The sequence below is a fragment of the Polypterus senegalus genome, chromosome 6 (assembly GCF_016835505.1).
Source record: "Polypterus senegalus isolate Bchr_013 chromosome 6, ASM1683550v1, whole genome shotgun sequence".
In the NCBI taxonomy this organism is placed as follows: Eukaryota; Metazoa; Chordata; class Cladistia; order Polypteriformes; family Polypteridae; genus Polypterus; species Polypterus senegalus.
Window position 1 is genome coordinate 37,184,734 of NC_053159.1, and position 25,043 is coordinate 37,209,776.

Here is a 25,043-nt window from a genome sequence, read left to right on the forward strand (position 1 = left end):
GGAATCGCCAGCTTATCCAATTAACGAACCTTTAGGTTATTTGGGAAGAAAAACCGGAGAACCACCGAGGTAAACGCGAGGAGAATGTGCGGACTGCTCACCGACAATGAAAGAGTGCGGGATTCGACCCTAGCTGACTGAACCTCAGAGAAGGCACAGTTGAGCGTTGCACTGTCATTGTTAACGTTAGTCATCCTAACATTATGAACTACAGTACGTATAATACATTTAATGGTTGCGGGACACAGGAGCATTAGCATAGCGGGTGCCGCCTCCCTAACAAGTAATTGTTAACTAATATACTTTGTTCCTTGGCATGTGGGGTGAAAATGGAGAAAAGCCCATTCCTATCATATAAAAGAAAACTGAACTTGACGAAATCATAAGCCTTTACGTCGTAAATGTTGTCAAGATATCGTGAGGTGGCACGTGATTACATGACAATAGTTTGTTTTTTTTATGTGCAGAACATTACAATAGTTTAGTCGAGTAAATCAGCATAAAGAAAGTGCCCGGATGAGAAGTTCTGAAATTGATGGTTTATGACATTAACTGTACGGTGTGCAAATTTCATACTATTTCACCTGCAGTTTGGTATTGGAATGTACGATAAACAGACGCAGCTTTTGAGCAATCAGTACTTAAATCAGTTGTGTTTTATATGTAACTGATAACTGCAAACTAAAATTGGTAATTTAATTTAGATCAGTTTGCCATAGTTCTGTTTTCACGTTGACATTAAACACTCTTCTTCTGTTGATCGGTGATAAAAAAAAAAGCCAAATTAAGTTCAGTTTGATTCATTTTTGTATGACTTCCAAGGGGAAGTTATATATAACAGTATGTGATACATTACCTGCCAAATAGTATAAAGAGTACAGGACGCATGTTTTGCCCTATTTGAGGCCCACAAGTGTTACCTATAGGTAACCATCCAAATATTCAGATTGCGATTCAGATCTATGAATGTAATACTCCGATCTTCACCCTGTCAAATATGCGAACCAGCCATCTCAGGAGCTCAAGTCTGAGGTTCGATCCCCTTAAGTGGAAGCAAAGATGCGTATACACCTGATGAGCCCCAATTAGTATGAAACACGTGTCTTGTACTCTTTGCGTTATTTAGCAGGTACTGTAGCCCATATCTATGAACTGTGAGAACTGGCTGACCAGCCACAAGCCTTACCTAGTAGGTAACCATTCGAATAATTAGATTGCGATTCAGACCTATGAATGCAACAATATACAGTATATAGTATTTTCATCCTCAATGATGGGCAAGTGAACTGGTGTGTCTAAAGTGTTCCAGTATAAGTGAACGTGTCCTGGACTGGTCTCCTCCAGGTTTCCATCCTGCTTTGCAGTATATACACTCTTAAAAAGAAAGAACCTTTATATATCTAGAACAGTAACATGTTCTATAAATAGCCAGGAACAGATGATAACAGATCTATGAAATACCAGTGGGTTCCTGATTTTAAAAGGACTCTTTCCATACAATAACACAGGATAAGTTCAGGCTGGCTTTTTTGATTTGTTAGCCTCCTGCTGTATAGCCTACTATAACCTCCAATATTTCCGTTTTGTTCACATATTAGGAATCTTTTAAAAACCTAAAGAACCAATTTCACTTGCAAAGAACCCTTCCCAGAATGAAATGGTTCATTGTCAAGCACTGGTTCTACAAGGAACCACACAACCCAGTAAAATGGCATTAAAACTATTATATTTAAAAATGTATTGTAGATGAAGGTTCTGATGCCTCAGGATCCTGTGCTGCAGTAAACACCAATGTAATGTAATGGTAAAGCTTTCTTTGTATTTTATTACTAGGGGGTTCCCCCTGCTTGCTTCGCTCACCAACCCCCCAGCCTGCACTATTCACCAGCCACTTCGCATTGTGAAGAAGGGGTCTGAACGCACCCCAAAGAGACACGGTCGCTCCTCCGAAAGTAATTTGTATGGTCCCCACGTGCTTTATAGCACTTTCACCTCTGTGTCTGAGGATTGTCAGCCATAGTATGCTGGCAGCTGGGGCATAGCCACTAAGGTACATCATTACCTTTAGTTCTGTTTCACCCAAAGCTGCACTGTGCTGAGACTATTAAACATGTGAGAACGATTTTGAGTTGCTCCAATGAAATTTCAGCAAAATGGACTAGCCTGTCTGCCACATCATTTTTTCACTTTGATTTTCAGCCCTCTGTCGGTTGATAATTTTCATTTCCATCAAATGATGTGGCATCCTTTCACTTCCAACACGTTACCAAGTCCATTTCAGTATAGATATCCAGTAGGATTTTTATTTTCCCCATTAAATGCAGGTCAAAAATATTAATTACTAGGGGGCTTCGCTGCCTGCTCACTTCGTTCGCCAACCTCAAGGAGACACGGTCGCTCCACTGAAACCCCTCTTAAATGGTGATACAATGGGAAACAAATACAGTTTTTTTTTACCTCCTCTTTGCTCGATCAGCTGCTGGATCGTTGTTGCTGCTGCTGCTGCCATGCCGCATGATCTGCATCTTGCATGGCGCTTCGAACATTTAGAAGCCTGCACAGCAGCTGTCCCACTCTTTGTTTTTTATTTCTGGCATGGTTAAATCTTTTGGCATAAAGTCTCCTCTCGTGGGACGTGAGTTCTTGATATTTTTTAGTTTATAATTTAAAAACAGAATAATAATCTGAAAATCTAACAACATCACATTAAAGTTCTATACATTCTGAAAATAATGATACCAAACATATATATGTAGGTTTTAAAATAAGCCCGATTTAAAGCGTGACAAAAAAATCACATAAAAACGTGACATAAAAAGTCACATAAAATGGTTGCACTTTTAGGCTTAGGATTTTATATATAGAGAGTAGATTTGAAATGTATATTTTACCATTTCACAATATTCCTTGGTATTAACAATGCACTTGTTTTCATTCTGATAACATCCATGGTCATGTAGTTTTGAATCCCTTATTTTTTTATTTTATGAACAGAGTATAAAACTGTTTTAACTCCTTTCTGGTGTTTTTACACTTGTTTACAGGGACACGAATTTGGGTCCCTACCCTTGAGTAGAAATGCAGAAAGCAACAGACAGTCAAACTTCTTCCCCTCATGGGATGCTTCTTCCTTACTTCAGAATTATTCATTTTGAGTCTGGCTACAAAAGCATATATTATTATATATATCTCCTTATCACATGGACTAATCCTTTTCTAGTCAGGTCATTTAGAGGACCGTGTATATGCTGGAACTGAATGTCCCTATGCACCTTTTATCAGCCAACTTTATCCCATCAACAGTATATTCAGGCATAGTAGAAAAGTGCTGAAACTTTACACTCCCTGATAAAGTTAAAAACTATTTTAACAGGAAAAACCTTTGGAGTTAAGGATAAGGGATTCTGGCATCTCACCTTTTCAGTCCATACCATATGTACAGATAATATCTGCATTAAGCATACTGACATTTTTCACTGACATTTTTCACACTTTTATTCATTTCTCTGTAGAGAGGTTATCCTTACTTCAATACTCCCAAGTGTACACTTGTGCTCTTCATTTCCATTTGCAATCAACATAAGTAGATTGAGTCAGATCCTCTCTGTCCACATCAATGACAATTTAAAGTGCCTGAAGTATGTTTTGAGGAAATCTTCTCAGCTCAGGCCGAAAGAGGGCAGAAACAGAACACATCTCATAACAAGTGTCCTCCCAGACTCATGGAGGGATGTCAAGTTGTGGAACTTCCACCATTCTTTTCAACTCGGTTCTTTTTCACAAAACAATTTCTTTTCTATTCATCCATTTTCCATCCCACTGAATCCGAACACAGGAGCCAATCCCAGGGCACAAGGCAGGAACCAACCCACCACAGGACACACACAAACACCAAGCACACAGTAGGGTCAATTTAGAATCGCCAGTCCACCTAACCTGCATGTCTTTGGGAGGAAACCCACACAGACACAGGGAGAAGATGGAAACTCCACACAGGGAGAACCCGGGAAGCGAACCCAGCTCTCCTAACTGCAAGGCAGCAGCACTACCACTGCGCCACCGTGCCGTAATTTCTTTTCCTGAAGTCGGAACTGTTTTTAATTATCTGCATGATCTTGGTGTAATGAGGGGTGTCAATTCAGTAAATATCCTCACGTGCCATATGAAGAGAGGGTAGAGAAGCTGTTAGGTGGTTTGCACAAGGTCAGTAGTGTGTTGCACCAGCCGCTGGACTTTCTTAATGTTAATGTTTATCTCCTGTGTTTCTTTATAGCTGACATTTCAGTGAATCAGCAACACTGTTCTGTGCGTATTGAAGCCAGGAAGCACTTAATTTATTGTTTTCAAATTAAGAATCTGGAAAGCAGAATGCATTTTGTTTTGCTTTCTCAGGACCTGGCCAAACAGGACTCCAAACCCTTTAGTGAATCTAATAATATAATTATAATTTAGGAGACGTGCCTGTGTCATTTGATTATCACTTATATAATACATTTTATAAAGGTAATGTTGCCGTTCAGTTCATGAAGTCTGCTTGCCTGATTCAACATCTTCTTGGAGCATATCACTTTCCACTTTAACTACACTCTTAAAAATAAAAGTGACAAACTGTTTTTTCAGAGCAATGCCATAAGGGAACTATGTTTGGTTCCCAAGAGATTCTTCCACATGAAGGTTCCAGAAAGCAACTTGATTTATTTAGACCTGTAACAGGTTCCTCACAGTAAATAACCATGAATAGATGGTAACAGTTTAGTGAAATGATTATAAAAGGACTCTCGCTGCATACAATGACACAGGCTAAGTTTAGGTTTTCTTAATCTGTTGATGTCCTGCTAGGTAGTCTACCATACATTAAGGATTTCATTTTGTTTTCTCCTTATTAGACGCAAAGAACCAGATTCATATGCAAAGAACCCTTCCCAGAAAGAAATGGTGAATTGGTCAAGCAAAGACTCAACAAGTAAGCACACAACCTAGTAAAGAACCATAAAGTGCCGTTAGAGAACCATTATTTTTAAGAGTGTATATAACTTTGCAATAAGGAAATGATTACCAATTCCTTTAGAGGAAGAGGGTAGGTCTTGGTTTTCATCTTGATTGCACTTCCTTTAGGTGTCTTCAAGTGCATGTTTCACTGTTTTAAATGATTCGGATGTATTAACTCAGCCTTGGATACTTTTGCAGACCAGGATGAGATCTGTGTAGCTTTGTCTGACTCTGTGCCTTTAGCTTATCATAGTCAGAAATGCCTCCTTCATCCATGGATGTACAGTACAGATTCTTCTTCTGTGTACAGCTGCCATTCTTTTTTGTAGGATGGCAAACAGAATAACCCATTGGACTCTATATAAGGTTTCACTAGTACATACTATAGTTTTAACATTTTTGTTTTTAGGGTTTATGTAGCTACTTCTCAACTTCAGGAGTCATTAGTAAAAATGCACTAATGCTTTAACTGCACTAACTGCACCTTATTCACTGCGTCTGGATCGGTTTTCTTGTATGCGCTCTGTTTTTTCTAGCACATTTTCAGGATGTGATGGTTCAGTCAGCAGGCTTCAAACTGGCTCTGCATGAGTGAACTTTGTATCTTGTTCTCAATTCTGGTAGGGTGAACTCTGACCCATCCACATCATGCAATGGATTACACAGGTTCACAAATGTATGAATATTTTTAAGAAAACACCATAAATATTATCCACCAAATTTATTTGTACATGTATTACCTGGGGGATGAGGCAGGCAAGACTACCTACATTCTTTTCATTTTACTTCCTTCAGTTCAGCATCATTCATCTTGTGTCCATATATCTCTCTATTGCAAAAAGAAATCTTGCGATGGTATGAGACTTTTTTCCTGCGACGAGACGTGATTTTTTGAACAGAGACAGAGAGACACTTTCACATCCCGCGAGACAGTCAAGTCACATCATACTTACAACCTTTGGAAGCAAGTCCCATGATACCCATGCAGAGCAGGTTAGAAATAATGGAAGTAGGACAATTCGAAAGTCTCAAAAAATGAGAGTAAAGCTTGCATTAGCGCAAACAAATGGAAAATATTACTGGGTGAAATAATGGAACAGCGAAAAGAGATTGAATAGTGTTTGAGGATGTCTGGGGGAGAAGAGAGAGAAATCAGTGAGACAAAAGGAATAGCTGCTTTACAGGCATTTAAACATTCAAAGCACCGCACGAAATGCACATCACGTGGCACGGCAGCAGCAGCAAGCCAGCAGCTGATCAAGCAAAGAGGAGGTAAAAAAACAACTAGTATTTGTTTCCAAATGTATCACCATTTAAGAGGGGTTTCAGTGGAGTGACCGTGTCTCCTTGGAGGTGGCGAGTGAAGTGAGTAGGCAGTGAAGCCCCCTAGTAATTAATATTTTTGACCTGCACTTAATGGGGAAAATAAAAATCCTGCTGGATATCTATATGGAAAATGACTTGGTAACGTGTTGGAAACGAAAGGATACCACATCATTTGATGGAAATGAAAATTATCAACCGACATAGGGCTGAATTCAAAGTGAAAAAATGATGTGGCAGACAGGCTAGTCCATTTTGCTGAAATTTCATTGCAGCAACTCAAAATCGTTCTCAGTAGCTTGTATGGTCTCCACGTGCTTGTATACATGCCTGACAACCTCTGGGGTCGGGTTTGGCGGGTCAGGGCATGTTCCTAAGAAGAGGACAGATGGTGTCCTGGGGGATCTCCTCCCAGATCTGGACCAGGGCATCACTGAGCTTCTGGACAATCTGAGGCATCGGATGGACCAAAACATAATGTCCCAGAGGTGTTCTATTGGATTTAGGTCTGGTAAGCAAGGGGGGCCAGTTAATGGCATCAATTCCTTCATCCTCCAGGAACTGCTTGTATACTCTCGCCTCATGAGGCCGGACATTGTCATGCACCAGGAGGAACCCAGGACACACTGCACCAGCATAGGGTCTGACAATGGGACCAAGGATCTCATCCTGATACCTAATGACAGTCAAGGTGTCGTTGTCTAGCCTGTACAGGTCTGTGCGTCCCTCCATGGATATGCCTCCCCAGACCATCACTGACACACCATCAAACCAGTCATGCTGAACAATGTTACAGGCAACATAACATTCTCCACTGCTTCTCCAGACCCTTTCATGTCTGTCACATGTGCTCAGGGTCAACCTGCTCTCATTTGTGAAAAGCATAGGATGCCAGTGGTGAACCTGCCAATTCTGGTATTCTATCTCAAATGCCAATCGTGCTCCATAGTTCCAGGCAGTGAGCATAGGGCCCACTAGAGGACGTCGGGCCCTCAGGCCACTTTCATGAAGTCTGTTTCTGATTGTTTGGTCAGAGACATTCACACCAGTGTCCCGTTGGAGGTCATTTTGTAGGCTCTGGCAGGTCTCATCCTGCTCCTCCTTGTCTAAAGGAGCAGATACTGGCCCTGGTGATGGGTTAAGGTCCTTCTACATCCCTGTCCAGCTCTCCTAGCGTAACTGCCTGTCTCCTGGAATCTCCTCCATGCCCTTGAAACTGTGCCGAGAGACACAGCAAACCTTCTGGCAATGGCACGTATTGATGTGCCATCCTGGAGGAGTTGGACTACCTGTGCAACCTCTGTAGTGTCCAGGTATCGCCTCATGCTACCAGTAGTGACACTGACTGTAGCCAAATGCAAAACTAGTGACAAAACAGTCAGAAAAGATGAGGAGGGAAAAATGTCAGTGGCCTCCACCTGTTAAACCATTCCTGTTTTGGGGGTCGTCTCATTGTTGCCCCTCTAGTGCACCAAAGAAGCTGAAACTGATTAACAACCCCTTCATTTACTTAACTGAGCAGAGCAATAGCCCAGAAGTTTCATTGACTTGATGCTATACTCTGATTCAAAAGTGTTCCTTTAATTTTTTTGAGCAGTATATATTTCAAGAATCAAGTTTTAAGTTTAACTTTACTTCAATAAAATGAGATAGTTAATTGCATGTCTCCCACAGATCCACAGATTATTAGTAATAGTATAATGCAATCAACAATAAATACAATTTTCTGATCTGAATATTGCGTGTTTATTGCGTATTTTTATACTCTCCAAAGGAATTTCTATTTGTCGTCCATCAAAACTTTACAAATCTACTTACTGTATTAGTATGTACAGTACGTCAATATTATGAATTTGGAAAAGAAGTAGTCCAACAACAGAAGCACTGGTCTTGTAAGAACAGAGACAACTTTCAAACATTTTCCTGTCTCTCCAACCCAGAAATTAATAAAGATAATCAATAATAGATTGATGGATGTCGGATGGATGGATGGATGAATGGATGGATGGATGGAAGGATGGACGGACATTATCCCATTCCAACAAAGGTCAGTGTGAATAATTGCACTGTTTCAGGGCAAATGACTTATTTGATTATCATAGTTCTTTTTCCAGGTATCAGTATTTTAATTCCTGGACCAAGACGCCAGTGCTCCCTTTAAAAAGATGCCATTTCGATGAATGAGTGCACTGAAGTGGGGAAGCGCTTAGTGTCTACAGTGTGGTCTGCATATTACTAACAGTCTCCGTCTTGAAGAGCCACTTACATGAAACTGAAAACAAAGTTTAATTGGCATGTTGTGTCTCGATGAGCAGATGATTTTTGGAATTAGCATCTGTGCGATTAACTCCTTCCACTCTGTATCACAACTGCAAATTAAAAAAGAAGAAGAAGTCCTTTCCCATGGCATACAACTGCTTACAAATGGGAGACAATATAAAGTATTTCAGAAATGACTGTATAAGGTACAAATAGATAGCCTAGCCACACCAACCTCCATCAGGAGGAACTCCAGGTGGAACGTTAGAGTTAATTCTTCTTATTCTCATTCCTACCCACTGTCTGTACATGACGAAAGAAAAATGAAATGTAGGTCATGGGTCAAATTTGCTATGTATGGGCTGATGGCCATTCCTGCCCTGCTGATAGAAGAAGGTTAATTACTGTTACACCTCCATTCTGTAGAAGAAGCAAATGGAAATTAATGCAGAGATTGGAACTGCAAGTTTGACTTCCAAAGTGGGCCAGCAGAGGTAAGGACTACTTCGTGGTGGTCTCACAGGCACAAGCACCATGTCATGCTTGTTAATCAGATTCTCATGTGGACATGACCCCCACTGCCTTGGCCAGTAATACTGCACTGCCAGATGGTATCCAGGCAACAAGTATTGCGCAGTAATTGATGTTGGATGTACAGAGCTGAGCTCTTCTGGAGGGAGCAGTGCCACCCATCTCGCCAATGCACTGCTAATCTCACAAAATGTACTGTTGATGGTTTTATTATTCATTTTCCCCAGTGCTGCATTTCCAGAGTTTACCTCATAGGTCAAACAGGCCAGGGACTTGGAAAGACACAGAAGTACTTTCTACACAGGGACAGCTGGTTTGTTTAAGTGCCATCACTTAATGGGCTGGCACACCCAGCAACATCCCACTCATCATAATGCCATATGTCCAGTAAGTGGCACTGCGCTAATGATGATTGCTTCTTTCTGCCATTATTTACTGGAGCCAAAGACGCTATGTTCCCAGATAGACGGCTGTACTGGAACAGATCCTTGCCAAAGGCTGAGTAGATGCAGGGTAAGAAGGGGATTATGTAAGTAAACGTAAGTACAGCTAATTAAGGTCCGGTAGGTTATTAATCTTTACTTTATATGGCACCTTTGATAAGGACATGACCATGTAAGAGCAGATGGAGACAGAACATAAAACATCTCAATTGAATGTGAAGGTGCCTGTTCCAGACATCATGCCCACGTTACAAGCTGTCAGATCAGCAGGCATATCATTAAGCTAAATGTTTAATCATGAACTTGCAGTATTGTAAAATTACTAGAAAATGTTTTTTTTGGAAAGTCTGACTGCTCTTCACTTTCTTGTGCTCCAACTGGAAAAAGTAATACAAGTAGTTATATCTCAGGTGTTCGATAAAAGTGTCAGATGCGAATGATTATTCCCTTATCTCGTCTTAGTCCTTGTAAGTGTTGGGAAACATTACTTATCAAAAAAGTACCTAAATATCTTACATAGGTCCGTATCATAAAATATAATGCAATGTACAGAGTCCATTACTCTTTCTGCTTTTCTATGAAAAACAATACAGTACATTCATAAAACTGAAAAGAAAAGGAACCCAAATATGATCATTTTCTTGTGTTTTAAAAAAACATTTAGTCTTTATTGTGCTGTGAAATAAATACATCTATCACCTTTTCTGTCCCCATCTCAAGCCACCGAAGTCTTGTGACATGTACACTAGCTGCTGTGCCACCAGGTCACACTGTTTCAAAGTATCAATAGCAAAGAGCAGGACGTAAATTAAACTGACACTTTATTAATAAGCTTCTTTAAATATTTTGCACAAAACACACCCTTTTCTACTTAGCTGTGTGATTAACATGGTTGTGTTTTGCTTTACACCTAGTGCTGATGTGATGAACCCTGGCACCCTGTGACCCTAAACTGGGACAATTAAATTTACCCTCAGTACATGGAGAATTACTCGCAACTTTAGTTCAATTCTTGTCCCCAGTTGCCTCCACTATTCTTCTCTTCCTATCTACTCCTTGCCACTAAACTCCTCATCTGTGTCCTTTCCAAGTCTCTCCCCGGGACTCCTCCAAACTCTGATCCCCAGTCCCCTTAGATTTTCAACATCTTCTTGCTATCCCCATTTCTTTGTTCTTACATCCAATTAAATCAATTCTTAAGATTCCTGAATATTTTCCAAGTTTACACTGCAGCCCACCCATTCACAAAAAAAAAATGCCGAAGTGTGATTTTGAATCCGGATATTAATGAAGTTCCTGTCTAATTTCTTACACAAATAACTAAGAGAAATGCTTACCACTCTGTTTATCATCTTTAAGGTCAGACCACATCTGACAGAGTAGGCAACACAATTTCTGGCGCAGGAACTGGTCCTGCCATGTCTGGACTGATGTAATTCTCTGCTGGCAGGAGTACTGGCATGTGCTACCAAGCTGACACAGATGATTCAAAATGCAGCAGCATGTCTTGTGTTCAATCGATCAAGACAGGCGAAGTTCACTCTTCTTTTCAGGTCTCTACACTGACTCCCCATAGCAGCCTGCATTAAAATCAAATCCTTGATGGTTACCTACAGAGTATGCAGTTGGTCAACACCTTGAATATGGAGACAGTCACAAATTCCTAAGTTTTATATCACATCCTCAGTCTGTTAGCGATGAAGTTCCATCAAAGCACAATCCAGATTCTTGTCGTGAGTAACATCTGGCTGGTGGAATGAGCTGCCCACCTCCGTCCATACTGCTCACTCCCTCAATGTGGTTAAGAAGCATTTGGAGACTCTCTTGTTTTGTGAATATCTGTCTAATTGATAATGGATTTGATAGGTTCTGGTAACTAAGGAAGGATTAACTAGTTTGGAGTTCTGCTTGGTTTAGAAACTCTTCAATGATCAATTTAGTGACGTTTGTCCTGCAACGCTTGTTTCTAAACAGCCACCAGGCTGAAGTTTACTTGTTTACATTGACCTCTTTAAGACTCCTTTGGGATGGTATGGAAATGCAAATAAAAACAGAAAGCAGCGATTTCAAAATTCACTTTAACTTATAATCCATCACAGACAGTATAAAGACAAGATATTTAACGTGTGACCTGGTCAACTTAATATTTTTCAGAAATATACATACATTCTTGCCATTGAGGGCCTGCAACACATTCCAAAAAGTGTCAGGAGGGAGCAATTTAAAGCCAGTAATAAATAAAAAAAATAAATAAATAATGACGGGAGTAGAAACAGTTGATTTTCGACAGGTCATTGTAACCAAGCTTTGGTATAAAAGTTGCATGTAGGGAAGGCCTAGTCCTTTAGAAGCAAAGATAAACCAAGAATTGCCATTTTTTCCAAAAATGCATGCATTCAAAGTTTAAAAATGATGTTTTTTAAAGACAGATTCAAAATGATTTGGGTATGTACCTCTAACAGTGTTTAACATAAATAAAAGATTCAAGGAATCTGGAGAAAGTTTGGTTCATATAGGGCAAGGGCACAAGTCTAAGCTGACTGCCTGGCTCTCCGATCCCTCAGACTGCACTACGTCAAGAACTGTTGTGTCATCAATAAGTGATATAACCACATGGGCTCAGGAGTACTTTGTCAAACATTTATCAAGTAACAAAATACTTAGATATGTCCACAGATGTCAATTACAACTATATTGTGCAAAAAGGAAGCCATATGTTAGTAGTGTCCAGAAGCACTGCCACCTTCGTTGGATTTGGTGGACTCTGGGATGGACCATCACACATTGGATCAATATTTCAGGTCTTTTTTTGGAAGAAACACACATCATGTCCTCCTGACCATCCATACTGTCATCAGCTACAAGTGCAATAAGCCAGAGTCTGTGATGTTATAAGCGTCGGTCAGTGCCCTGGGCAAGCGTAACTTGCACTTCTGTAAAGGCACCTTTAAGAGTACGTAGATGCTGCCTCCAAGATAACATCTTGCCTAGGAAGAGGATGCACAGATTGTCCTTGCACAGATTGAGAACTTGTAACATTTTGTAATGCAAAATGCAACAACAAAGATTCCATACTATTGCACACTTTAAGACTTGTTTGCAAGGATGATGGCACAAAATTGCATCTGAAATTCTCAGTAAATTGGTGTTTTCAGTACCTAAATGTTTATTAAGTGCTGTGGGAAGGAAAGGCAACGTTATTAAGTGATAAATATTTATTGTCCAAGCTTTTTTGGAATATGTTGCAAGTATCAAAATGAAAGTAAGGCTTTTTTGAAAAAACAGCAAAATGTATTTTTTGTAACATCAGATAACAGACTATTATATTGCTTTCAAGTCAGAGATCATTTATTAATGTTAAGCTATTCACTATTCCCAAGTTGGGGTTATAAGTTACTTTGGATAAATGTGTCTGCTAAGAAAATAAATGTAAATGTTTTAAACAGCTCACTAAGTGAACCTGTTATGGACTTTGTCCACGCTCTAACACATGTGAGTCCCAATATTGACAAGAACTTGACTTTATGAACATTGTTATGGCTTCCAAATCACGGATTCTGTCATACATCTTAGATTAAGCAGCAGATTTCCCCTGAGGCTTCTTAATTTGCACTTTAACAGCCGCAAAAGACCGGTTTTCTCTGAAAAGTAGTGGATGGATTAGTGATCAGATAAGAAAGCAAAGCAGTCTACACTTTTTGCTTTGTTTCCAGCATCTAGCTTGTCTTTGTGTTTGTACTCGGCTTAAGAAAAAAAACAAGCAATACAGTAACAAGCCCTTAATAATAAATAATGCTTCCTGGACCAGAAAAATCAAAAGTGCATCAGGACCTTGTGTTTGTAGGAGGTTCAGAAATAATTTTCTAAAGCCACTTAGTTCAATGTAAGGGCAAATGGGTAAGCATGGAACATAAAACAAGAACCATCCTTGAACAGAGCTCAACACTCACAGTCACTCAGTTTAGAGGTACTCGGCAACCTAATGTTTGGGATGTTAGAAGAAACTGCAATAATAGGGTATAAAAAACCACAGAGATATGGTAGAAACTGCAAAATATACCGAGACAGTGGCCAAGTTAGGTTAAGGAGGTATGAGACAGCAATGTCCACTGTCTAAACCTAATGTTAGAACAACAGTGGACGTTAGCAATTAGTTACTTTGTAAATGCTGTTTACTGCAGCACTACAGGCAATTGGACAAACCCATCTCCATGGGAACCAGCGTCCAGCAATCTATGGCCATTTATTATCTCATAAGAACCTGCAGATGTGCCAGATGTGCAATGTTGATGCCACATAATTCCTAACAGAGGATTACAGAATAATTGTTCAGTGCCTTGGAAGTTTTCACATTTTATTGTAAAAGAACATTGAATTGCAGTAGATTTTATTTGTTTTTTTGTAACATTGATAAAAAGGGAATCTTTAATGTCAAAGTGAAAGCAGATCTCTTCAAAGTAGTCTGAATTAACTACAAGTAAAAAACACAAAATACTTGATCACATATGTATTCAATGTCATTTAACAATAAAATGTGAAAACGTCCAAGTGGTGAATACTTCTTACAGACACTGTCATTTTCTAATACCAATCAACTTTCTGAATTGTAAATATTAGTTCTACATCAGCAACTCCTAGCATGTCAACTGGAATGGCCAGTAACAGCTTCACCTCTGATCATCAGCGTGGGCTGTCCATAACTGATGATCAATCAAGGAGACAACTGAGGATGCCACGTATAAGTAAAGCTGCAGGACTCAAAGGAGTCAGTCCTCGAGTTCTTAAGGCATGTGCTGACCAACTTTGTGGTGTCCTCTGTTCCTGTTTCAGTGTGTCCCTAAGGCTCCAGAAAGTTCCACTGCTGTGGAAAACATTCTGGATTGTTCCTATTCCAAAGACGGCAGACACCACTTCACCTCACGACTGTAGATCAGTGCCACTTAGGTCTCACATCACGATGACTTTAGAGACGCTGGTCCTGGACTATATGAAACCTCTTGTGGTAGACCAACTGGATCCACTGCAGTTTGCTAATTGGACAAAAGCTGGACTGGAGGATGCAGTTATTTATCTGCTCCTCAAGGTTTATTTTCACCTGGACAAAGCTGGCTGCGCTGTGGGAGTTATGATTTTTCCAGTGTCTTCGGTATCATCTAGCCACCCCTTTTAAGGGGTCAATTCAGAGATATGGCCTATGGCGTTATGGAAAATTAACTATCTGTTGGGCAGACCAGAGTTTGTGAGACTCAAGGACTGTGTTTCTGACATAAATGTGAACAACACTGGAGCCCCACAAAGAACAGTTCTGTCTCCTTTTCTCTTCACTCTGTAATGTCTCTCCTCAGAGTAAAAATATAACACCAGGCCATGTCATTAGCAGAAATTCTTAGATGATTCTGCACTTATGAGGTGTACTTTTTTATTTTATTTTATTTTTTTATTTATTTATTTATTTTCATTTTTTCATTTTTATTACTATTTAATTTAATATTGTTTCTTTGTATCAGTATACTGCTGCTGGATTATGTGAATTTCCCCTTGGGATTAATAAAGTATCTATCTATCTATCTATCTATCTATCTATCTATCTATCTATCTATCTATCTATCTATCTATCTATCTATCTATCTATCTATCTATCTATCTAATAATGGGGATGAGACAGAGTATGGAGGGCGGCATGGTGGCGCAGTTGTAGCGCTGCTGCCTCGCAGTTAGGAGACCGGGTTCACTTCCCGTGTCCTCCCTGCGTGGAGTTTGCATGTTCTCCCCGTGTCTGCATAGTTTCCTCCCACAGTGCAAAGACATGCAGGTTAAGTGGATTGGCGATTCTAAATTGGCCCTAGTGTGTGCTTGGTGGTTGTGTGTGTCCTGCAGTGGGTTGGCACCCTGCCCGGGATTGGTTCCTGCCTTGTGCCCTGTGTTGGCTGGGATTGGCTCCAGCAGACCCCTGTGTTCGGATTCAGCGGGTTGGAGAATGGATGGATGGACAGAGTATGGGAGTCAGGTGGAGAACTTTGTTTCTAGGTACAGAAAGAATTGTCTGCAGCTTAACATCAGCAAAACCAAAGAACCAGTTATTGACAGTCACCACACCAAAAAGTCAATATGTCCGGTCATTATTTAAGGAGTAAAAGTTGAGGTGGTCCACTCACTGCCAATGCTAGGTTATTTTGCACCCAAGCTTATTAGTGTGCCAACCTAACCTGTGGGACTGAGTTTTTACCACTCTTATGATCTGTGCCCTAGGCAAATGCCTAATTCACATTAATGGTGGCACCAGCCCTGGGTCCACTCCTACAAGTACTTAGGGGTCCACATCAATGACAGGTTGGGCTGGTCTTGTAATAGAGAGGAACTAAACTCTATTCCTTTAAAGTGAGTAATGATATCCTTCATATCCTCCATGGCTCTGTGGTGGCCAGTGTTGTTTTCTACACTGTGCTTGGCTGGGTTGGTAACATCACTTCAAAAGAGGCCCAACGAATCAACAAAATAATTAAAAGGGAAGGCTCAGTTATGGGATGCATTCTTTATCTTCTGGAGGTCAGAGCAAAGGACATAGTTAAAAGAAAACTGAGTGTCAGTATAAATAATGCCACACATCCTTTCTCTGATGCACTAACAATGAAGACATTTAGCCAATGCAGAAGTGTGTCAAGAAACAGTATGGGGGGCTCCTTTAGACCAACAGTAGTACACCTGTATAATATCTCACTGTTACTATGACAGCCAAGTCAGATGTTTTAATTCCTTCTTAATTTTCTTCCTTTTTAGTCATTCTGGTGTGTGTTCAGACTATAATCTGGGAGTGTATGTATTTATTTATCTAGTTATTTGTTTTTTTCTTTAAAGAGCTTCTGTAAAGCAGCCAAATTTTCCCCTGGAGACAAATAAAGTGCTATCTATCTATCTATCTATCTATCTATCTATCTATCTATCTATCTATCTATCTATCTATATATTGCCTTTCTTTATTTCTATCTATCTATCTATCTATCAATCATAAATTGCATTTCTTTATTTCTTTCTATCTATCTATCTATCTATCTATCTATCTATCTATCTATCTATCTATCTATCTATCTATCATATATTGCATTTCTTTATTTCTATCTATCTATCTATCTATCTATCTATCTATCTATCTATCTATCTATCTATCTATCATATATTGCCTTTCTTTATTTCCATCTATCTATCTATCTATCTATCTATCTATCTATCTATCTATCTATCTATCTATCTATCATATATTCAATTTCTATCTATCTATCTATCTATCTATCTATCTATCTATCTATCTATCTATCTATCTATCTATCTATCTAAGAGTTGGCTACATCCTTCCCCAAAAATCTCTGACTGATACCAAAGCCTAGCAATTCACCCAAATCAATTCTGCACTGGAGCAAAGAATGGGAGTATGAGAGTGTTTTTCATTTTTACTATTGCTTGCTCTTCTAATGCCTTAAAACTCTGTGATGATGGTGGATCCTCTTGTCTTGAAACTTTGCTAGTAGATCAGGTTGGTACAATGTAGAGTAGCCTTTCTTTTCTGCCCTGTTCACCTCTTCTTGCCTCTATGGAGTACAGGGAATTTTACCCTAGATAGCTCCACTCTTTGTCTTTGGATTTTTATTAAAAGTTTCTAAGTGAATTCATTCATGCAAGTACAAGCTTACTGGCATTATCAGGAAAGTAAAGGTGACAAGTTATTGGAATGAAGCAGATTTACATTCCATGGCTTTCATGAAAGACATGCATTTCAATGAATTATGACCATAGCACAAATCTTAGATTAAATTTTATGAGCTTGAAAATTAACTGGATTACAAACAGGTATCACACTTCTCTGTGTAAAATGACCATTACAGTATCATGGCTTTGTTTCAGACTACTGTGTTAAGAAATCAGTGAATAGCACAGTGCTTAAATGAGTGAACAGTATGCTGATGCTATTTCTGTGTGAAAGGTTTGTCTAAGAATTATTTAGGTGAACTGCTTCTTTTCAAGGAAACCAAATAAACAGTACATCAGCTGAAACTCTTCGTTGCAGAAGTAGGAGTCTGATCCTGGCATCTTTCCTTCCCACTAACTGGTGTTGTACTGACATGGTTTGAGAACAGGCTGCCTTGGAGATGTGGCATCCTTAGGGTGATAGAAGGCTGAAGGAGTGCCAGGTTAGAAGTGAAGTCCCTGGTCAGTATCTGCATGCATTTAGTTTGCACATCTTGTACATTCTCTTTGTATCTGTGTGGGTTTTCCTTTGGGTATTCTAGTTTTCTTCCTACATTGTGCATTATAGGATATTTGGTGACTTGTCTTCTTCTTGCTGCTAATCTCACCCAGTCTTAAGATGGATTCTTGTTATTGTGATAACTGCAAAAATGTCAGGGATTGGCAGTGGCTGATGTCAGTGTAGACAGTGTTGGCCATGATACCAGTATAGCTTAATTCATCCTTCTTTTATAAAACACATTTAACAGAACTCATTGCCTGCAGACAATTTTCAAACGCATCCAACCATAAAATGTAAAACAATAAGTGAGGAAACTGCAATTCAAGGTAATATAAAAACGTTATAAACTTGCTCTTTTACTTGCCATTGCCCAAATATTATTTGAAAACTTTGATATAATCTTTAAGTAACAAACAAAAATGTATTTTGTTTAGGCTAAACAAAACTGGCAATCAGAATTTGTTATGAGGTTTGAATTAGCAGGGGAGTTACAATTATTTGAAATGATTAGCAGAATATGGCTGCAAATGCTTCAGAGAAACAGAACCAGAAAGCTTGCAATATATAACATATATTCTAAGCTAGGCTACCCCTAAATTTTCCTTCAGCTTTACTGAAAATATTTGCAGCTAGTTTTACAAACTCCAACTGAGTCTTTTTATATAGATGACAGGGATGAGCTCAGAAACATCTAGACATTTAATTTGGTTTATTTGTTTGTTTTTCTTTAAATCATCTTTTTCTTAGAATGATGAAAGTTTGAACATTTCTGGCAAAAATGTTTGAATAAGTATTCATGAAATACTAATGGGAATCAGCACCTTAAAATCCGAGACCATGGCCCTCAGCCGGGAAAGGGTGGAGTGCCCCCTCAGGGTTGGGGGAGAGATCCTACCCTGAGTGGAGGACTTCAAGTATCTTGGGGTCTTGTTCACGAGTGAGGGAAGAATGGAGTGTGAGATCGACAGGCAGTGATGCGGGCTCTGCACCGGTCTGTCGTGGTGAAAAAGGAGCTGAGCTGTAAGGCAAAGTTCTCAATTTACCAGTCGATCTACGTTCCTACCCTCACCTATGGTCATGAGCTATGGGTAGTGACCGAAAGAACGAGATCGCGAATACAAGCGGCTGAAATGAGTTTCCTCCGCAGGGTGTCTGGGCTGTCCCTTAAAGATAGGGTGAGAAGCTCAGTCATCCGGGATGGGCTCAGAGTAGAGCCGCTGCTCCTCCGCATCGAGAGGAGTCAGATGAGGTGGCTTAGGCATCTGATCAGGAGGTCTCCTGGACGCCTCCCTGGTGAGGTGTTCTGGGCACTGTCTAACCGGGAGGAGGACCGGGGAAGACCCAGAACACACTGGAGGGACTATGTCTCCCGGCTGGCCTGGGAATGCCTCGGGATTCCCCCGGAAGAGCTAGAAGAAGTGGCTGGGGAGAGGGAAGTCTGGGTATCTCTGCTCAAGCTGCTGCCCCTGCGACCCGATCTTGGATAAGTGGAAGAGGATGGATGGATGGATGGATGGATGGATGGAAACACTAAGTTAGAAGAAAACAGTAGAAAGGGAATAGCTGGAAAATATACAAGAAACACCAATGGCCAACCTAAACCCAGTGAGTACTTCAAAATTGCAATCTACAGTTTCTATAAAAGTATTCATGTCATTTGAAGTTTTTGCATATTTTTATTACATAATGGTGATGAGTCTGCATACAGAGAGAAGGTTGAGCAGCTGGCCATTTGGTGTAGTCAGAACAATCTTTAGCTAAACACTCAAAACTGTGGAGATGACAGTGGACTTTAGGTGTCACACATGTGCGTATGGGAGGAAGCTAAAGAGCTCAAATGAGGGTAATCCCATGCCAGACCAGGGGCGGCGGAGCGCACTAACCCTTTCCCTTTTTCATCCACAGAACATTTATGGGAAATTCTACCTGGCCCCGATGATGTCACTTCTGGTTCCAGGCCCAATGACATCACTTCTGGTTCCGGTCTCGATGACCTCATTTCCGGTTCAGGCTGTGCTGACCTCACTTCCTTTGCCTAACCATAAAACTGCCTTGTTGTTTCATCCGAGTCAGTTCAGTTTTGGACTCTGTATACATATAAATCTGTATACAACTCGAATTTAATTGCCTACTTTGCAGCCTTATTTTATGCATATGGGTGGCTGCCCCAAACCTTTTCTGTGGCATTTGTCTGTTTATTTGACAAGGAGAGGTCCTACAATATTATCTCCTTGATCCATACTTCATATTGCTGTGACAGTTGTGGAAACCTTCATGTTTCTGGGATCCGTATTCTCCCGGAACTTGAAACGGGAGACCAATTTTAGCGTCGATCATAAAATACTTTCTGAGATATTGCCTTGGATTCTGTATATCTAATCATTTTTCTCTGATGATGACTCCTGATAGAGTTGAAAGCTTAAGAATAAGAAACTATTCTCCCTTTGTGGATTTCAAGCTACAAATATGCAAATTGTATCACACACACACACATACACACATATATAAAAATATATACAATATATTGTTAGGTATGGGCATTGGAGGACTCCTCCATGGGCTTGGGAAAGGTATGTAATAACCTGTCGAGACCAGATGGAGGCTACCACTGACTGTTTCTCTTCTTTCCTCATAGCCCCGAGAGACCACCCAATAAGGGCACTTAGCCCGGCCCCTTCCAGACAGGCAACCTAAAGAGAAATGTCTTTTACTGGAAGACCCAAGTAAGCTGTAGTGTGGAGCACAAGACCTCCGAGTAGGAGGAACCCCGGACTGGTAAGCAGCACATTCAAGCATTTTTTTTCTTTTCCTCTTGTTTCGTTTATTTGGCAACAAATAAAAGGGAAAGCCCTGTTAGCGTCCCAAAAGTCTGACTTATTCCAGTCTGTCCTTCCAAATATACACTCACCTAAAGGATTATTAGGAACACCATACTAATACGGTGTTTGAACCCCTTTGGCCTTCAGAACTGCCTTAATTCTACGTGGCATTGATTCAACAAAGTGCTGAAAGCATTCTTTAGAAATGTTGGCCCATATTGATAGGATCTCATCTTGCAGTTGATGGAGATTTGTGGGATGCACATCCAGGGCACTAAGCTCCCGTTCCACCACATCCCAAAGATGCTCTATTGGGTTGAGATCTGGTGACTGTGGGGGCCATTTTAGTACAGTGAACTCATTGTCATGTTCAAGAAACCAATTTGAAATGATTCGAGCTTTGTGACATGGTGCATTATCCTGCTGGAAGTAGCCATCAGAGGATGGGTACATGGTGGTTATGAAGGGATGGACATGATCAGAAACAATGCTCAGGTAGCCCGTGGCATTTAAACAATGCCCAATTGGCACTAAGGGGCCTAAAGTGTGCCAAGAAAACATCCCCCACACCTTTACACCACCACCACCGGCCTGCACAGTGGTAACAAGGCATGATGGATCCATGTTCTCATTCTGTTTACGCCAAATTCTGCCTCTACCATTTGAATGTCTCAACCGAAATCAAGGCTCATCAGACCAGGCAACATTTTTCCTGTCTTCAACTGTCCAATTTTGGTGAGCTTGTGCAAATTGTAGCCTCTTTTTCCTATTTGTAGTGGAGATGAGTGGTACCCTGTGGGGTCTTCTGCTGTTGTAGCCCATCCGCCTCAAGGTTGTTCATGTTGTGGCTTCACAAATGCTTTGCTGCATACCTCGGTTGTAACGAGTGGTTATTTCAGTCAAAGTTGCTCTTCTATCAGCTTGAATCAGTCGGCCCATTCTCCTCTGACCTCTAGCATCAACAAGGCATTTTCGCCCACAGGACTGCTGCATACTGGATGTTTTTCCCTTTTCACACCATTCTTTGTAAACCCTAGGAATGGTTGTGCGTGAAAATCCCAGTAACTGAGCAGATTGTGAAATACTCAGACCGGCCTGTCTGCACCAACAACCATGCCACGCTCAAAACTGCTTAAATCACCTTTCTGTCCCATTCTGACAGTCAGTTTGGAGTTCAGGAGATTGTCTTGACCAGGACCACACCCCTAAATGCATTGAAGCAACTGCCATGTGATTGGTTGATTAGATAATTGTATCAATGAGAAATTGAACAGGTGTTCCTAATAATCCTTTAGGTGAGTGTATTGTGAACACCAGCGATAGCAGAGCTCCCCAGACACCTGGCAGAGCAGTCACAGACACAAGTTTTAGCACACATGTTTTATTTTTTCTTTGTGGGAATCACCTTTACAGCACAGTTCACAAGCACCACACACAGTACAAAGCACGATTTTCTTCTTCTTCATGTACTCTTTTCCTCTCTTTTATTCTTTCTGTCTTCACTGCTCCTGGCAGGCTTTGTCCATCTCCTCCCAACTCGGGCTCCTCGAGTATAGGGCACCTGGAAGTGCTCCAAATGCTCCACAACCTTCTTCTGGCATGTGGCAGGCTCAGCCTTAGTTGCAGAACAACCTGGCAGCACTCACTGAACCCAACAAGGTTACTCCAAACTCCAACTCCCAGTGTGCCCTCTGGGAATCCGTGGTGCTGCAGCAATGTAGGTGGGCTTCCCTCTAGTGTCCCGGGGAAGATAACACCCTAAACTTGCTCTCTCCAAAGATATTTGCTTTTATGCTCAGGAGGTAACTGTGTATCTTCACTGACCTAATTGAATGCAGAAAAGATATATAAGGAAGGGAGACCTTTAGAAGTTCAGTAAATGAATGATCTTATGGAAAGACAATAGGATATACAGTATATATCTATATCTCTTTATTATAATAAATAAATCTTGGGAAGAGAGATGAGACATGACTTTCTCAGGGAGACACTTTCACGTCCTGCGAGACAAGACTTTGTGCCACGAGATTTAACCACGCCCAGGACCGGAAATAAAAGACAAAGAGTAGATGGCAAAGTAGAATGTTGTGAAGAATTCAAAAACGTTGGCGCGATACACATGCAGAGCAGGTTACAGATAATGGAAGTACGATAATTTGAAAGTCTCAAAAAAACGATAGTAAAGATCGCATTAGCACAAACAAACAGAAATTATTACTCTTTGAAATAAGAGAACAGCAAAAAGAGATCAAATATATTGTTCAGATTTAAACTTGAATTCGGAGACTTATAGATCGTCTAATTCATGTTGCCATTCAGGAAAATTAGTGTTTCTTCTCAATGAAGAGGCATATCCATGAGAATTAAAAGATTTGTTGTTTGGGGAAAGTGAAATCCTGCGAGAGAAAATTTCAAGCCCCGCAAGACAAGACTTTATAGAAAGAGATTTGGAAAAGTCCTGCCCACATGTAAAACATTTAAACCACAAACATGGTTCAATTAATTCTCATTTGTGTGAATGCTATTATCAGACACAGTTCGTGTAGAGAAAAGAAATTATATTTATTCAAGGGCAGTTATACGTTGTGTCATCACGATGTAATTCCAAACAAGGAATCAAAATTCAATGCGATATTGACGAAAAGGTAAAAGCAAAAAGAGATCGAATATATGGACATATGTGATATGACAGAAGTATGTAGATATTATTTGGCTTTAAACTTTAAGTCGGAGATTTGTAGATCATCTAATTTGTGTTGCCATCAGGGAAAAGTAGTGTTTCTTCCCAATGAAGAGGCCTATCCACTAGAAATAAAAGTTTTGTTGTTTGGTGAAAGTGAAATCCACATACACAAGTGGCAGACACGTGAAGTTGCGTATAGGGATTGGCGAGCAGGGTGCGAAGTCCCCTAGTATATATAAAAAACACCCACTATATGCAATATACAGATAGAACATGGTAAAGGAAGTTTGCATCTGTTTTGGACTGGGGAAATACAGTGTAACCAACAGAAAGTTCAACCTTGGGGTTTGAACACCCTGTCCAGGGATTGTTTCAGCATTGCACTCAATTTGTTTTGGGTTAGGCTCCAGCTTCATTACAATTCTACTCAAGATCAGTGGGTTTGGAAGACGAATTGATCAATGGAGGAGATTGAACTCCAGGTTCTGTTCTGTTCGAGTGCTCTCCTACCAAAGACTGGCAAAAGAGGCATAACTTATAGGAATAAGACATGGGTGAGCAATGTCAGTCCTGGAGGGCCACAGTGGCTGCGGGTTTTTATTCCAACCTATTTTCTTAATGAGAAGTCAATTATTGCTGATGAAGCACTTATTGTTCAAGTGACATTTTTCTGCTTCATTTTAGTGGTCTCTCTTGTTAAGGTTCCCCACCCTTAATTACTTATTTCCATTATAAACAACAACAACATTTTATTTTTATATAGCACATTTTCATACAAACAGTAGCTCAAAGTGCTTTACATATTAAAGAATAGAAAAATGAAAGACATAATTATAAAAAATAAATCAACATTAGCATCGAATAAGAGTAAGGTTCAATGGCCAGGGGGGACAGAAAAACAAAAAAAACTCCAGGCGGCTGGAGAAAAATAAAATCTGTAGGGATTCCAGACCATGAGACTGCCCAGTCCCCTCTGGGCATTCTACCTAACATAAATGAAACAGTCCTCTTTGGATTTAGGATTCTCACGGAAGGGCTTGATGATGATGATGGTCACGTAGACTTCTTCCTTTTAATCCGTCCATCATTGTTGGAGCATCATGAAGCTTTGAGTAGGTGGAGGTGGCGCAGGCCACCACCACAAAGAAACGGAAAAAGAAACAGAAAAGAGAGTAGGGGTCAGTACCGATTTTAGAGCCACCATGAATAGTTATTTTGAGGAGATTGAACATATAGAGTATCAGGATTAAGTTAAATTAAGATTAAAATGAAGTTATAAAAAGGCCATGTTAAAGTAATGTGTTTTCAGCAGTGTTTTAAAGTGCTCTACTGTATCAGCCTGGCGAATTCCTATTGGCAGGCTATTCCAGATTTTAGGTGCATAACAGCAGAAGGCCGCCTCACCACTTCTTTTAAGTTTTGTTCTTGGAATTCTAAGGAGACACTCATTTGAGGATCTGAGGTTACGATTTGGAATATAAGGTGTCAGACATTCCGATATATAAGATGGGGCGAGATTATTTAAAGCTTTATAAACCATAAGCAGAATTTTAAAGTCAATTCTGAATGACACAGGTAACCAGTGTAGTGACATTAAAACTGGAGAAATGTGTTCGAATTTTCTTTTCCTAGTTAGGATTCTAGCAGCTGCATTCTGCACTAGTTGCAAACGATTTAAATCTTTTTTGGGTAGTCCAGAGAGGAGTGCATTACAGTAATCTAGTCGACTGAAAACAAGCGCGTGAACTAATTTC